Genomic DNA, 14,456 nt, shown 5'->3' on the forward strand with positions numbered 1-14,456 from the left:
CACGTGTGTAGCCTCTGGTTACCAACATCCCCCACCAATGTGTAAACCACTATTTTTCATCTATGTTTTACACATTTAGCCTGTGTGAAGAAGACAATTGTTGTCCTTTTTTTTCTTTTTCCTGTAAAATCTTAGCTGACTTTCTTCTCATTCTTCCTTCGAGTTTAGCTGGTGAGTTGGGAGCAAATGGTCTGGTGAGTGAGACTTATTCTTGCGTCCTTTGCTGGCGGAGTATTTACACTGCCAAAGGCATCTTGGCCTCTGCTAAGCCTTGGTTTCAATGGATTTTGTTGGCCCTTTCCAGTCCATCTGTCTGCAATAAGGCAAAGACCCCTTCAAGTGCTACAGGAATTTCAGAGCTGTGAAAACTCAGAAATGCCACCAGGGAGATTACTTTACTTCCACCTTTGAAGTGTTCTTCTGGGATTGATTTACGCTCATCCAAGCTTTTGAATAGCTACTTTTCTCACACTTTTGAAACATTTTCCTTTTGAGAGAAATATACCTCCCTCTTGAACTTAAAGATGCTAGAATGACGGTGTCAAAAACATGGACTAATGATCATCTTTATAAGGAGAACTATTAAAATTGGATGGGGTTTACCCTTTAAAAACCCCATAAACATCCTTGCACCTCTTCTTCAGATGCTCTGGAAAGGGCCTCTCCTACTCCCGCCCTGTATTTATTTAACCATCTTCCACTAAGCACACAGTTTCTGTTCTTCTTCTATATGTCATTTTGCTAGGAAACCAAAAGAGAACGGAAGGGTGTTAACTATGAATTCTTAGACAGAAGTCAAGTAATTTTTCTCATTCCTTAACTGAGGTTACAGTTCCACAATATTTCTTCCATCAGCTTCTCAAGGATGGAGGGGGATATTTCATTCTGAGTTGCCATGGAAACATCCAAAAATCTTTAGGCAGATTATCCAAGTTAGAGTTAGTGGAAGCCTGGACGTTTAGAAACAGGTGTAAATAGGTTTAAAATCTCCTCTAGAGATGGAGATTCTGAAAGCAACTCCAGGCTCTCTCTCACATAATCCTTCACCTCTCCCAACTCAGGTGGAGCGAGGTCGACTCTGGGCTTCGGAGCTGCAAGCCTCCAGTTTCTGGCAAACTTGCGGATTTAAGCTTATGGAGGATGAATACCAAGATGTAGCTATCATGATTTATATGCCTATTTATTATCGTTAATATTTTTCTTCTCTATCATAATTGCCTAGAAACTGCTGCACGAAATGTAAGGCATGTTATTTTTCAAACAACAGAAGGAAAAGAGCAACTTAATGTATTTACCATTTTATAGGAGGCAAACTAAAGTGAGTAAGTACCATGCTTCATAAAAAGAGCCATAATTTTTAAAAACCAAATAGAGGGGTGCTAATAAAAACAAAAGCTTTCCCATTTAACTCAATGCCCTGCAGAGAGAGAAAAGGGAAACTTTGGAAGTGAGGGGCGTGGCACTCGGAGTCAGCAATCCGCCACAGACATTGAGGGGCGGCTTTTCAGCCTTCCCTTCCCAGGTCGAGTGGGAAACGTGCCTACGTGGGTCGGCTGAAACCTTCCTAAAGGTTTGGGGGATTGTGTCAGCCTATCAGAGGATGAGTAAAATGCTGCTTGCGGACAGCTATTTTTTTTTTGGCCAGAGTCTATGGCTTTCTTTTGCGGAGCCTGGCCCCAACCTGGTCATCTTGAAGCTCGCTTTGCCAAAGCAGCCACTGCCTGTTACTGTTGTCCCTGGGAGGAACTCTTCCACAGTCCAGACAGGCCTGCCTTCACAGCTGATGGTCAGGGAAGGAATAATTAGGCATGCGTAGGTAACTGACGGTGGCTGCGGAGAAGGCACAGACTTCCTTCTGCAGGGAATTTCCATTTGCACGAACCTTACGACACACACGAGATGCTCCGCCCACCATATGGAATGAAGCAAAGACCATCAACCTCTGATTTAGAACCATGAACCTGATTCCTGTGAAGATTTCAAAAGCGCAAGGTCAAGACATCTAGTTTGAAGTAAGTCAGTATTCCTTTTTTTTTTTTTTTCAGCTCTAGGATTCCCTTCGACATTTTAATGTTAGGACATCTACGGGATTGTAATCATAAAAGAAAAAAGATGCAGATGCGTTTTTTTTTCAATGCCCTGAATACAGAGTTGACCTGTCAGCTCATCATATTCTGCATATTCGAAACCATAATGTGGATAGGATTTTAGAAAAAAATTCACAGCAGATCACTACATATTTTACATCAATGATTTTCATGGAAGATTAAATAGTGAAATAAATTGTCATAAAGTATGTTGTTGCTGACCCAGAGCCTGACAGGGACCAAGGGAAAGCAGAAGACCGAAAAGCTACGGACAAAAATATGTCTGAAGAGGAAAGATACAGAGTGTTGCATTTTCGTTGCATTGGCAACAAAACCAAAGAGAGCGAATTTGGGTTTCACATTGAAAAGTGTTTTAAAAAATCTTTGTTTTAAGGGAGTGCAATAAAACATTTTAAAATCAAAAATAAAAACAGAGTCAGCTTTTGAATGATACTTTACATATAATTGTGTCAGAGGTCCACATTGAGAAATCAAAGGGTGCATGTACGACTAAAGTTGAGTAAGTCCTTTTCATTGGAACAAATAATGAATACTGAACAAAAAACATGCGGTAGTCTTTGGTTAATGAGCTGAATCCCCAGCTTTGACAATGCAGTTTCGTATCTGGCCAGCAGAAGGTACCCTATGCAAAGGCCTGAATTACAAAGTAGCCTGGTATGGTGGGCCCATAAATCAGTTTCCGTAGTATGTTGAATTATGTTCTTAATCATGGAAGGATGCTTTCACTTGAAACTATTCTTTCTCATATTTCTAGTGGACTCTTTTATTTATGGGCATGCTGGAATGTGGCCAATGCTTTCCCTCTAGGTAAAATGACAACAGCTTAATAAGGAGTGTTTGGTTGGTGGCCCGAGTTGCCAAAGAGTGGTCTCATCATTCTAATGCACAGACATCCATCTTCAGCCTGCTCCGGATGCCCGCGGGCTTGTGGTAGAAGCACAAGCTGGGGGGATATCTGAATTCTTTTTTTGAGTCCAGCACTGTCTAATTGTGCCTAAATAAAGGCAAATCATGCTGTCTCTGGAGCTCAGCCATGGCATCTTTCACATGGCTATCCCAATTCCTAGTAGAATTCTTGTGAAAATTGAATTTAAATGAAAGGAATAACTTCCCCTTGAAAAAGGCATGGGGTAATTAAATGTAAAATAATGTAGATATTATTCTTATATGGAGCAATGTGTTATAATTCACAGGGAGCAAAATAGATGTTATATTAAAATTTTATCTATTAATTTCTGAGCAATACAATAGAAAATTGAAATTTCATGTAGCAGAGGGTGGGCCTGAGATCTACTCATCTCAGAAGCTGCAAAGAATGCATACTACCTGTTCAAGAACTGTTTGAGAATGCCAAAAAGACTTCAGAGTAAGATAAAACAAAAGCCAAAAAAATGACCTAACTAGAAATCTAAGAAAACTACAAAATACCCGTAAGAGATGCATGGGGATAAAACCTTTTACTTTGAAGGTCTGAAGATAACATTTTAGATTATAAGAAAATGAGCAAGAATCCAACAAAAATCACATGTTGTTTCAAGCATCCCAAGCATAAAGGAACAGATCAGTGTTTCACATTTGCTATACATATTTTATTTATTTTTGTTTCTTCATTTTATTAGTTTTACATATTTATTTATTTATTTATTTATTTATTTATTTATTTATTGTTGCCATTGTCCCTCCTTTTTCCCGTTGCTCATTCCTACCCAATTCCCCCACTTCCACAGTCAGTCCCCCCCATTGTCTGTGCCCGAGTCCTCTATTCTTGTCCCTTAGCTTGCTCCCTCCCCTTATTCCCCTCCCCCTACTCCTCTGGTCACTGTCAGTTTGTTTTTTATTTCCAAGTCTCTGGTCTGTGGGCTTATAAGACAACTCAAATGTGCATGTGTGTCTATGCCTCATATGTGTAGGATTGTATGTGTGCTGTTTGGATGGGAAGGGTTCACAATTCAGGGCAAGTGTGAGAAAGTTCTGGTCTTCATCCAGTTTTAGTAGTTTCAGAAGTAAGACAAAGTCCAACTTTCCAAAACACACACTAAACTACACATCTTATGACAACATATTTTGGTGGGGTGAAGATTGGCAGTTGTCAAACTTTTTTCAAAAGTATTTTAATCTTCAAGCCTCTCACCTCTGCAGAAGCCTTTATAAGTAAGTGCAAAGCAATTGCTCTTGAGACCGCGGTGAATCTGAAGACCTGCTCTGCTGCCTCTTGGTAACAAGGTGGGATTCTGAAAGGGCTGCCAAATCATTTAAATTGAATGATTTACATTAAAAAATGATGCAAAAATCATGCCCTGGCTGGTGTAGCTCAGTGTATTGAGCACGAGCCTGTGAAGCAAAGAGTCACCGGTTTGATTCCCAGTGAGAACACATGCCTGGGTTGCAGGTCAGTTCCCAACGGGGGATGTGTGAGAGGCAACCATACATTGATATTTCTCTCCCTCTCTCCTTCCCTTCCCCTCTAAAGATAAATAAATAAAATCTTTTAAAAAATGATGCAAAAATCAAAAACTTTAAGACATCTTTTGGATGAACAAGTCCAACTTTTTAGTAATTGTTGTCAAACCTGGTACTATTTACTGGGATGGCCACAGCCTATAAACTTAAAGTGCTATTTTCCTAAATCTAAAATATTTAAAATATTTTTAAAAAGTAAAGGAAAGCCACTGCTATTTTTATTCATCAATTTATGTTGCTCATTGTTTTTAAAGATTAAATGGCTGACCACTGTTAGTTTTCTTTGACAATCATTTTTAATTGATACCTTGTTTGTTATTTTCTAGTACTTATTCTTTTGAAATAGATTAAGACAGATAAGAACTTGCTCAAATGCTTCAGAGATTTTCCGTGTACAACTCACCCAGTTTTCGCTAATGATAACATCTTATATAAACATAATCCTTTGTCAAAACCAGGAAATTGAGAGTGGTACGATAACATTAACTCACATGAAGACCTTATTCAGATTTCACTGGCTTTCACATGGACTTTTTTCTCCCCCTTTTGGGATTCTTTGGCTTACCTAAATCTCTAACTGGTTATCAATAATAAATATTATGTGATACAGAAACAAATCATTGACCAGCGGTAACACTTAAGATGAGCCAGGCTAAACCAGAAGTCCCATCTGTTTTCATTTACTTCAGAAAGTTTCTGTCTTTAGTCTACTTCATCACTCCTAGGCTCTCTACTCTTCAATCCTTTCTCTCCCAACCCCGGTATTCAGATAGCAACTGCCTAAAACAGAGTTTGACATTTTTCAATGTTTTATCTTTGATAAACTCAAGGGAACCATTTTTATAAAGTCTACAGATGCTTTCTGACATTAATACTGACAAATTAAAGAAACATACACAATTTGTAAATCTAAGAGCTTATCGAGGTAGAGTACATATGTTTATCTCTATCTGGTGAACATACATTTTCAACTTGCTAAGCAACAATGAGCACCATTGTTTGGAATAGAAAACTCAGTCTAAAAGAGATTCTCCTACCACAGAATGGGAACCAAGGCAGTACTGTGGCTCACTTGAAGATGATATATTCTAAGTGTGTCATTTTGTAAAGATTTTATTTATGTATGTATTTATTTAGAAAGGAATGTAGGGAGAAAGAGAGGGAGAGAAACATTGATCTGTTGCCTTTTGCATGCACCCCAGTGTTGGGGGAGGAAAGAGGAATAGCTCTTCAACCCAGGCACGTACCCTGACTGGAAATTGAACCTATGACCATTTTTGCTTCATGGGAGAATGGCCAGCCACCTGAGCCACACTGGCCATGGTGAAGTGCGGCATATTTTAAAAATATGTACAGAGAAAGAAAAGGAGAGAGAAATCACGGTCTTTTGCCAACACTAAATACATAATTCTTGTCCTTGTGGTCAAATGGTTAAGCATCATTGCACTTCAGTATTCCATCAGAAGGACTGAAAGACGTAAAGGAGTAATGGCTTACACAGAGTCCAATGGATAGGTGAAAAAAATATCACCATTGTGCACAAATACAGGGAGAATTAACCTAGTCAACTAAAATTATGTAAGTTAGATTGATAGTTTATTAAACAAAAGATGGCCATTTTATGGCCATTTCTCTTAAATTCTTCAATGGAAAAATCATAAAACTAAGGCCACTTTTTCCCTACTGGTGTAGCTCAGTGAGTTGAGCATGGGCCTGCAACCCAAAATGTTGCTGGTTTGATTCCCAGGCAGGGCACATGCCTGGGTTGTGGGCCAGGTTGCCAGTGGGGGCTCATGGGAGGCAACCAAACATTAATGTTTCTCTCCCTCTCATTCTCCCTCCCTTGTCTTATCTCTAAAAATAAATAAAACCTTTATTTAAGAAGCCAAAACTTTTTTTTAAAAAAGGAGGCCACTTTTTATAAACTATCAGCTGAATGATGTAAGAGATAGAAACTAAGACTTCCATAAATTAATGCCTAACTGTTTTAAAAACCCAAGAAGAACACTGAAACACCTTGTTAGGAACCATCTAATCTCCTTTACCTGCTGTTTATTTATACAAGTAATACAGAAAAATTAAAAGAGATTCTAAGAAATCACTCTACTTTCTCTAAGTTCTCAAGTTCAAACAAGACTAGTTAATAGCATATATTTTTACTTCATTCTCTTTGCCATAAATGAGGACAAATGTTATTGGGCTCTAGTAAGTCTAGGTGGATAATGCCTGCTGGGTACAGGTAAAATAAAATCAGTGGGCCCCGAGGATGATTTATTACTATGGGACACAGAGGTTGTTTTGAGAATATGTACTGGCAGGAGCCTCCAGTTAACAAAGAGGAATGATTAGCTTTATAGAGAGAGTTTGCCTACATTACAGATTAATTTTTCTTTCTGCTCTAAATAGTATTCCTTATGAGGTTGCATAAAAACATCCCTAACCATCCAAGGCATCCAGGACATTGAAATAGTAGAACAATTGTGCATCTTAACAGTAAAAGGAAATGTACAGAGTCCTGTTACCCAACTGGCCTCTGTTCTTTGCAGGGAACTTTGGAGTCTACGAATGTAAAAAATCGGGGCTTTCATTACCTCACATACTCTTAGACATTTAACCAGTTAGTTTTACTGGACTTTAGATATAAGGTAATGAATAACTGGGATCAAGAGGTTTTGTATTTTAGGCTGTAGAATTCACTTCTGACATAAAAAGTCTTGTAGACTTTTTAGGAAATCTAATGATTAGCTGTTTGTAGGCAGTCATGATGGCTGGGTAGGCCAGGATAGCCATAACAGCATTTAGACTTGTGATTGTCAAGGTTAATGTATGGAAGCTTTTTTATGAGGCTACATTGATAATTTTTTAAATTATTAAGTGAATGATAACTAACATATCCACTACGTAATACAAAAAATCAGATGGCAAAATAAAGAAACAAACCTTTGCATGCCAGAGTTTGCAGTCTGGATTTAGATAGACAAGAAAACACACAGGTACCACACGAAGTTCAGTACAATGATAATACAGGATGGCCTGGGACACACGGACAGGTTACCAAACTCCAGAGAGAAAAGAATGCAGGGGCGTCCTAAGTTTCTGATATAATGATGTCGATCGTAGGCGACATGTCAAATCAAGCTCAGTCTCAAAGGTGTGTTCATAATTAACTTTCTTCTCCCATCCCAGATCGATTGCCATCTATATGGAGCATTTACATTATGTTATCTTTTCATGTATGTAATTCCATCATCCCCATTACACAGGGAGCCCTTTGAAGGCAGAGATCTGCTTCCCCAGGCCTCACCAGCTCTGAGTACAAATGAGTTCACAGGAGAAACACATTTCACAGGGCCCAGCTGTGTAGTAGCTGAGAATTTGGTGCACAACTCAAATTCTCAAATGGTGATTTCTGAGTATGCTTGGAGAGCTTCGATAAGAACTCACAATCAGTGTTCTCATGAATTCCCTGCACTCTGCCCCATGCCATCTCTGCTCTGGGGCACCCCTCACCACTGCTGGAACCTACCTGCCAACCACACACCAATGCCAAGAGTGCTGTCTCTTACCATTGCCCGCATTGCAGGGATGCTGCTTTGTTTGCTCCATGGACACTGATGCTGCTCAGCAGTGGTCCTTGTGTCTCAGAGTCTCAAGTAAAACAGCTCGACATCTTTGCACCCAGTCTCCACATGCTTAGTCCTTGCAGCCTAGAGCCTTACATAATACTTTCTTCTCCCACTCCTTGTCTGTCCCCCTAAATCATAACTGCTGCTGACTCTAGCAACTTCCTTCCCTCTTGTAACTCACTGTACTCAAATTCACATGAGGGCCATTCAATGCACAGCTTTATTAAGCACACTACTTAGGTTCAGCCTGGACACCTGCTACATTAGCATTGCTGTTCATGTTCATCTGTATATGATCTACTCTCCATCAAGAGAAGTGTTTACTAATTAATTTACAACCACATTTGATATGAAAGAGTACCACTTAATATCATGCAGTTGGGGAAAAAAACTTTATTGTATACTTGGAAACCAAAGCAAATATATGTGAATAAATGTTGTGATGAAAATAATGCACCCCCGCTGCGGCACAAGACTAACAATATGACAGTGGTATGTGTCTGCCAACCTGCCATCTCTACAAATTAATTTTTTATTCCACCTCTGGATTTACTGCCATGCATCTGCTGAGAGTGCAGTTATGACTGAATTGAGATTCTTTTATACTCATTCCTCATGCTACAACGTAATAAATATTTCTATCGCCAAAGTTTTCTCAATGCATATATTATGAGAAATCACAGAATTTGTCTCATGGTTGACTCTATGGAATCAAAAGCCTTAACATTCTTTAAAGTGCAGGGTAACTGAAGGAGGTTCCCATAGAATCCCATATGAATATATATATGTATTAAATGCCATCCCACTCACAAAGAGACTGCTCTAGTGCTTCACATATGAAAATGGTTCCTTTGCCTGCTTTAGGTTCTATCTCAAAGTTTTCCTAAAACAACTTAATTATCCTTCATCAAAAAGTTTTCATTAGCTGTTGACGATTGATTGAAATGAGAAGTAAGATATTAGTCCCAATTTACTGAGGAATTGAGTTTATTAAATATAATGTTATAATTAAGGATAAAATAATGCTTAATGTGAAATAATGTACGAGAATTCTTGTACAGTATCAATGCATGTAGATTAATATTGCTGGGTAGCATGATGGACTAAATAACTGATTTTCATTCTCTTGGTGATGACAAAAGGAAAATGGACATAAGAAACACAGAAGATTTCTTAAGGCCTAAGCTCAAAATTGAGCACTGATACTTCTGCCTCACCCTATGACCAACACAAGTGTAAGGGCCAAGCCCAACATCAAGTGACGGAGAGTTATACTCTGCCCCGGTTGCCTGGGCAAATGTTTGGACAAAGGGTAAGAATGAAGAATGTAGACCAATACATCAGTCAATCACATCATGATTGCATTTCATGTTTCTATTTCTAGCCTGATTTTCTGATGAATAAACAAGATTAGAAATAATCAGTGTTTTATTCAGAGTCTTAATAGTGAAGAAGAAATACCTGCTTAGTAATGAAAAAAATATATATCTCCTGTAGTGATTACTCAGTGGGTTATATGGAGCCTCTTGAAAAACTGCAAATACAACCACAATCCCAAGTTCTTTTTTGTAAAAGTTTTTAGTGAAATATGACCATGACTCTTAACTTTTTGTCTGCGATAATATTAAGGGAGTGTGTATTAAAGGTGAATTATTAAAGGTCACTAAAAACAGGTCTTCCAAAAACAATGTGAGCATGGCTCTATTTTACCAAGGCTTTAAGTTCAATAATATAAGAAGTCTGTTTTTTGTACTATTAGACAAGCTTCCAAAACTCCTAATATACTTTGCAAAGGAAAAATCAGAGTCACCAGTTTTGGGAAAGAGGGCTTTGATATTCGTATTTTTGTGAATCGAATATGATTTTAAATTACTGCTTTTCCATGATATATAAACAACTGTTGATTTATCTTAATCATTATTAATTTTATGTATGTGCTTAATCTTAGGAGACTTCTTTGCAGCAATGGTATTTTAGACTTTTTAAAGCCTCAATTTTAAGGCACATTAATGTTGTGGTTCAAATAATGATCACTTATAATTTTGTTTTTATCGTAATTCTACAGTTCACCAGTTCACACACTTACAATACATATAAACACATACACCAGGCAGTAAGATAAAAATGGCGCTTTACATGATAGAGTAACTTTTGTGTTAGAAAGCAGGAGTGTGTTGGTTAGAATAAGGTACTATAGAATTATCTGTGCAGACAAATGGGGTGTGGTTTGAGGGCTGTTATTGTCCATCAAAACACACGCTATGGTTTTGGCTATTTCAAGAGAAGGTTGTAAATGAAGCTCAATATCTGAAATTGCCTTCAATTTTCTCAACAAAATGGTCCTAGTTTGACTTCTCTACTCTCATGTACTATAGGCAGAATTCCTGATGACGTATTTAATATTCTAGTAACCTGACAAATATGTAGCATAAAGGGTATTATTTATACATTTCCTAAATTACTAATGAAAAATCTAACCATTTGGTCAATTGTCCAGATGTTTCTAATCACACAGTTGCATCTGGAGACATAGATGTCTGACATAAGCAGTTGAATTTTTCACTTTTGATCCCAATGTCTTAGTGCAAATTAGTTGTTGCTGTCATTAAGAATCTGATTTTCTGAGTGTTGTGGTATGTATACTAATGAAATCACTTATTTTCTTTCTTTTCCTTCTTTTACCTCAAAGTTAAGGAAATGGTGACAGGAAACCCACAAAGATTTAAAAGGAAACCCTGAGATTTATAAAGTTACTTGACAAAGGCAAAGAATGATGTTAACAGTGTATAATAGCTCAGATCTTTATTTACCTCTATATTTTATTACTGGATTATATAATATACTTTGAACTGACTTGGTAAAGAATTATTTTAAGTTTTTACCTTTAATTCAAGTCTTTTAAAATTTGTGTGTACTCTTAAGCTGCAAGCATATGATTTGCTATTTCTAAGTCTCAAGGCATTAAATCATGTATTAGAATAAGTAAGTACAATGAAAAAAAACCCTCAGATTTTGGAGCCAGGGAAAAAAGTTTCAATTATTTTAAAAAGTGTGTAATGTGGATAAGTCATTTAGATTTGGTAAAAGTTTACTTCCTTACAAATGACATGGGAAAGGTTCTTGCATTATAAGATGGTTGTAAAGATTAATGATTTTGTTTAACTCTAGTTTTTATTAAACTCCCTTAAAATGGCTTTCAATTAATTTTACTTTTCTATTTTGAGAAATCACTAGGTGTTCCATAAGAAGTCATCATTCTGGTTCCATGAATGGAAGAATGAATGAATTGTTGTATTAGAATTGTTACTTCTTATGTTTGCCCTCATGCCTTTCAGATCTTAGTCTTGCAATAGTCAGTGCAAAAAATATAACCTGACCCAGGCTACTGCATTATCTTGCAGTGGGTCCCTCTGTGGATGATTTTTTTAGGTCAGTCTGGGACTCAGCATTCTTCCTAGCTAATCTCAAGGACTTTCTTTCTCTACATGACATTTCCGTTTGGTTCTCCATGTGGTCATTTCATCAGGATTTCTTAAATGGGAAGTTAGGATTCCCAAGGAGGCTATGAGATCTTCTTCTTAAATCTCAGGCTAGGACCTGGATGACACTGTTCACAACACTTCATAAAACAAGTCACAGAACCAGGCCAGATTCAAGGAGAAGGATATTACCCTAGAGTATGATTATTGAGAGCCCTAAATGCTGGGAGGCATGATCCATTGGAATCTAGTAGTATTCCCTCTCTTTATAGGGATCCACATTTTTTCCACATGTAAAATATATTCTCCTTCTCAAGACCCCCAAACATTTTATTCCATCAATGCTTCAAACTCAGTCTGGAGGTACAGGATCTTATCATCTAAATTATGTCCCAGTAAGAATGAGTCTCCTTGGGTAAAATTTTATCTATGTCAGAAAGTATTTGAATTAAAGAGACATGTTGTATTTCCCATATCCACTAAATATTCAGGGAGAATGCCACTCAAATATTTGGGTCAGAGTTGGGTGAGGAGAAACTGGAGACATAGCACTCAGTAATTCACAGTAATTCTGAAATCCAGACATTCCCACCCTCTACTCTGGGGTGAAGTTGGGAGGGGTGGTGTAAGTTGTTTGGGACCCATTTCTGTTCCACAGAACCTGAGAATTTTTTTTTTCTGTTGCTTAATTTTGTAATCTAGGCCTTTGTCTTTGAAGGATTTACTTTCCCCAAGAAATGATTAGTGTTTGCATTTGGTTAGTTTTCTCAAGTCTGTGTCCTCACACTAGAAGTTTTGGAAGCCAGAGGTTCCTTTGCATCTTGTACTGTTTCTGTTCCTGTTAGACCAAATGTACAATTCCTTTAAAAACTCTGAGGACATGTTAAGAGTTCTGTTACAATCTACTCCATTCAACAAAAGCCATACCCACTAGTCTCTTCAAGATAGTCTCCACTCCATTTGAACCCATGGAACAATACACTTAGACGTTTTTTATCTTGGTAAAAGGGTCTCCAAGATCTGCCTTTAAGATCAGCTGGGAGGTCTCCTGGTGTCCAGGCTTAGCTAGAACACTAGCACGGCTGGTCATCACCTGTTCTTGTGTCCTTTCCCTTTCCCTTTGGTCTCTCCAGTGGGGTGGCCATGTTTCATTTTCAGAGACTCAGTGGTTCATTATCTCAGAACACTAAAATGGAAGTTCCAGGCAAATAAGTCCAAGGATCAGTCCATGTTTACGAGGAATATGAGTCCCCGGGGGCAAGTTTCATTGTGAGCCACCCCTGTGAAGGAATGTCATATGTCTGAAAGAAAAACATTCTTCTCCAAAGTTAGAGTTAGTCTTCTAAAATCCTTTTCCTAGATTTGATATGTTCTTAGCCATAGGGACATCTATTATTTGATGGCTTTTAATTATCCTTAGGGAACTTGAGGCTTTTGAAACACCCATGGCTGAACCAAAGAAGAATCACGTGAGATGCTTTTTAAATTGTCAAAACAGAGCCATAGAAGTCTAATTTACATGACAGTGAGAACTGCTTTGGGGGGTAATAACCAAGCCTAGAAGGATTAATTATCCTTTTAGCATTCAGAAAGCTGAGAACAGCAGCTGCTCACACATCTCTCCTGAATAAATATTGTTTATTTTACCTGGATGGATGTGGGGGGAGGTGTAATTAATATTGATTAGAACATAGAGGAGCAGAACTGAAATAGGGAAAGAGAAAGAAAAGAAGTTCAAGAGGCCCAATCAAAAAAAAACAAAACACAGTCCTTGGACAACTCTTATCTATATAAATGTTCTAATTTGGGGGACTCTTTCAGTACTTTTTAAAATAATATCATATTCTTTCTAAGTAACATCATATTAAGGAAGGTGGCAGATAGAATGATAGAAACAATTTGAAAATATCGGCTATTTCTTCTTCCAAATAAGCTAACCTGTAGTCAGTTTTTGTGAATAACATTTTATTGGAATAAAGACATTCATTTTCCTGTTTTCTAAGGCTGGTTCACGCTCCAGCGGCAGAGTTCAGTAGCACTGAAAACCATATGGACCACAAAACTGGAATATTTGCTATTTGGTCTTCTATGGAAAAATTTTGCTGGCTCCTGATTTGGTAATCTTCTGAAAGAGGAAAATGTTAGGTAGCCAAGGTGGCTAAGCAAAGACCTGGAGCCAGAAAAGTCCAATTAAGGGCTTTTATTTGAGGTGAGACACTGCAATCAGGTAGACTCATCAGAGGCTTGAGTCTGAAGGGACTGCAGCCACGGGAAAGGGTAGAAGGGCCTCTGAGGTGTGTAGCACACCCTGAGGGAAGGGTGAGACACCCTGCTTATGTGCTCCAGGTGTGCTGGGTATCTGATCTGGGAGGGCTGATTCTGCAGAAAACTCCAGGGAGGGGGGAGGGAGGAGTGAGGATTCAATGGTTTTCCAGCAGAACGCCAGAGGCTGGGCCTCATTCTGCTTGGGGGAATCTCAGTCCTATACTTTCCCTGTTCCAGCGTTGGCAATGGCTTAGGTCCATGTCCCAGTACATTGTAACTAAAAAGTTTACCCATGAAAGTCTCACTAATTGACTTGTCTTTGTGCAGCTCATTTTCTATATGATCTTTGTTATCTGGCAAAAAAGTGGATGATAAACTGATCTGAGAAAGTATACCTCTTTGGCATTTGGACACAGTCTTAAATTCTATGACACAAGTAGAACAAGACTTTTATAAATGTTCTGTGTTAGGTTGACTGGTGAAGTGGGCTATGAAAGAATTTATAAAGAGAGAAAAAT

The sequence above is a fragment of the Artibeus jamaicensis genome, unplaced genomic scaffold (genome assembly GCF_021234435.1).
Source record: "Artibeus jamaicensis isolate MK-2021 breed Jamaican fruit bat unplaced genomic scaffold, CSHL_Jam_final contig_851, whole genome shotgun sequence".
NCBI classification, from domain to species: Eukaryota; Metazoa; Chordata; class Mammalia; order Chiroptera; family Phyllostomidae; genus Artibeus; species Artibeus jamaicensis.